Source organism: Lathyrus oleraceus, chromosome 3 (assembly GCF_024323335.1).
Source record: "Lathyrus oleraceus cultivar Zhongwan6 chromosome 3, CAAS_Psat_ZW6_1.0, whole genome shotgun sequence".
Taxonomy (NCBI): Eukaryota; Viridiplantae; Streptophyta; class Magnoliopsida; order Fabales; family Fabaceae; genus Lathyrus; species Lathyrus oleraceus.
The window spans coordinates 392,669,221-392,672,571 of NC_066581.1; the positions used below are offsets into that span (position 1 = coordinate 392,669,221).

Genomic DNA, 3,351 nt, shown 5'->3' on the forward strand with positions numbered 1-3,351 from the left:
GAGATTTTAACTGGATAGCTGAAACTAGGCATTGATCCTAAACACAACGAGAGCGCTTTAGGATTAATTAGACTTTATTTATTTTCAAAAGTTACTTTTAAATTCAAATGAGACCGCGAGAGCCAAGCATTCTGGTTTAAGAGTATGGTCAGAGTCAATAAAAACGAGAGTGTGAGACAAAGTCCTTTATATTGATCTTTAAGATTACACCAATTATCCATCAAATCCCCAAAGTTTGATGCGTTACATACCGATATCCCATTATTAAATATCTTTATTAATATTCTTTTTTAGTTATAGTTATTTTTCTCTGTCCCTCCACTCTTAGAAGGATCCTCAGCCTTAGATTTACATAATAACATTAGATAACGGTACGTTCGATTATTAGTCCTTTGGGATCGATAATCTTTAAAACTACACGATAAGACTGTGCACTTGCAGTCACGAATCCCATAGACTTACTAAGTCGCGATCAATTGCCAGAAAGCTTTTGATAATATCAAGGAATATCTGCTTGAACCTCTAATTCTGTCTCCACTGGTTGAAGGAAGACCGTTGATCATGTATTTGATTGTGCTTGATTAGAGTATGGGTTGTGTTCTGGGTCATCAAGACGAAATTGGAAAGAAAGAATATGCAATCTACTACCTAAGTAAGACATTCACTGATTGTGAGACTCGGTATTCTATGCTTAAAAAGACTTGTTGCGCATTGGCTTGGGCTGCTAAGCATCTGCGTCAGTATATGTTGAATCATACTACTTGGTTGATATCCAAAATGGATCCAATCAAGTATATTTTTGAGAAGCCTGCTTTAACTGGGAGGATTACTCGTTGGCAGATGTTGTTATCCGAGTATGATATTTAATACCGATCTCAGAAAGCGATTAAAGGTAGTGTCCTGGCTGACCATTTGGCTCACCAACCGATTGAAGACTATCAGTCAGTACAATATGATTTTCCCGATGAAGAGATTTTGTACCTGAAAATGAAAGATTGTGATGAACAATTGCTTGAAGAAGGGCCAGAGCCTGGTTCCCGTTGGGGCATGGTATTTAATGGAGTTGTTAATCAGTGTGGTAATGGTGTTGGGGCATTAAATATTACTCCTCAAGGCACTCATTTTCCATTTACAGCTAGATTGACTTTCAAGTGTACGAATAACATGGCTGAGTATGAAGCTTGCATTATGGGGCTTGAATAGGCCATTGATCTCAGAATCAAGTATCTGGATGTCTATGGAGATTCAACTTTGGTTATGAATCAGATCAAAGGTAAATGGGAGACGAATCAACCCAGTTTGATACCATATAGAGATTATGCGAGGAGGATTTCAACTTTCTTTATAAAGGTTGAGTTTCATCATATCCATCGAGATGAAAATCGGATGGCAGATGCTCTTGCAATGTTGGCTTCAATGATTGTGGTGAAGTTATGGAATGAAGTTCCTAATTTGACGGTGATGTGTTTTGATAGACCAGCTTATGTGTTTGCTGTTGAAGAGGTTAAAGATGAAAATTAGTGGTATTTTATATCAAATGTTTCCTCTTGTCACACCCCGATTTTGACCCTGATATTCATATTATTTTTCTTATTTCATTATTTGCTCCTCATGATTTCGTTCCTCTAATATGGCACCCCTTTTCCATGAGCATCAAATGGTCTCCTTTTCTGTTATTGTTGCACCCTTTTGTGTTTTGTGCATTCAAGGCGACGCTCTACTGTCAACATATTTGGATACATAGGCGCATTCCGCGTCGACGGTAATCAAAGAATCCAAGGTGCTGCTCTTGCTTATACACTTGGAAAGGATGGACGGCGAGTGCATGTAATTGAAAGAGACTTGAGTGAACCGGATAGGATTGTGGGTGAATTGCTACAATCTGATGGATATCTAAAGTCACTTGAGTTGGGTCTTGAAGATTGTGTGAATGAAATTGATGCACAAAGAGTCTTTGGCTATGCTCTTTATAAGGATGGGAAAAACACCAAGTTGTCTTATCCCTTAGAAAATTTTGACTCTGATGTATCTGGAAGAAGCTTTCACAATGGTCGTTTCATACAACAAATGCGAGAAAAGGCTTCATCTCTTCCCAATGTAAAATTAGAACAAAGAACTGTCACGTCTTTACTCAAAGAAAATGGAACCATCAAAGGGGTAAACTATAAAAACAAGAGTGGACAAGAGTTTACAACAAAGGCTCCTCTCACTATAGTATGTGATGGTTGTTTTTCTAACTTGAGACGCTCTCTTTGTAATCCTAAGGTTGAAGTTCCTTCTCATTTTGTTGGATTGATATTGGAGAATTGTAACCTTCCATATGAAAATCATGGACATGTTATCTTGGGTGATCCTTCGCCAATTTTGTTTTATCCTATAAGTAGTGCCGAGATTCGATGTTTGGTCGATGTGCCTGGCCAAAAAACACTACCTTCTGTTGGTAATGGTGAAATGGCTAATTATTTGAAAACTGTGGTAGCACCTCAGGTACCAAAATAAGGAACATTCCACCACATTTGATGTCAAATTTGTGACGAAATAACACAACTCGTTCATTTACGCTTCATAGCGCTTCTACTAATTGAGAGAACTACATGTTCAGGTTCCTCCGGAGTTGTATACTTCTTTTATAGCAGCAGTTGATAAAGGAAACATCAGAAGCATGTTGTTAGCAGCCTTTATCAGGATGCTAGAATCAATGAAGCTATTGTGATCCTAGACAAGATGGTGGATTTCGATCTTCTTACGGTTCATAATAAATGTACTGATAATTCGGTCAAAAACAATACAACTTTAGTAGCTCAGAAAATTGTTGATTCGCTTGATAAAAATGCTATACATAATTCTCTTCCAAATAATATTGTGTACAACATAACTATAGATGGACTTTGCAAGTCAGGAAAAATTAATGAAGCAAGAAGCGTTCTGTCAGTTTTGATATCTAGAGGTTTTCTTCTAGATAATTTCACATATTGTGCATTAATTCATGCATGTTCAGCTTCTGGCAATATGGACGAAGCTTTCAAGGAAACATTGATCGAGCACAGAGACTTTTCCATAAACTTCATCAAAAGGGGCTGGTTCCTAATGCTGCCACCTGCAATATTAATCAGTTATTACTGTAGAATTGGTGATCTTGATAAGGCCTCTAAATTGAAAGAGAAGATATCTCAAGCAACTTTGGCATCGAAAATTGAGGTTCAACATCGAACTTCACAGCCATCATTTGATAGTCTCAAGGCTCTTACAGGCTCCATCATAGAGCATGGCAAGAATTTAGAAAAAAGCTTCAAGAGAACAAACCTCCTGCACAATATTAACCACAACAATATCAGCAGCAAGGATAATAGA

The 3,351-nt window shown here is 37.5% G+C and overlaps 1 pseudogene; it reads left to right on the forward strand.

Annotated features, from left to right (window-relative positions):
* The first annotated feature begins 1,024 nt into the window (after window positions 1-1,024).
* Window positions 1,025-2,713, forward strand: LOC127131416 (squalene epoxidase 1-like; annotated as a pseudogene).
* The last annotated feature ends 638 nt before the right edge of the window (window positions 2,714-3,351 follow it).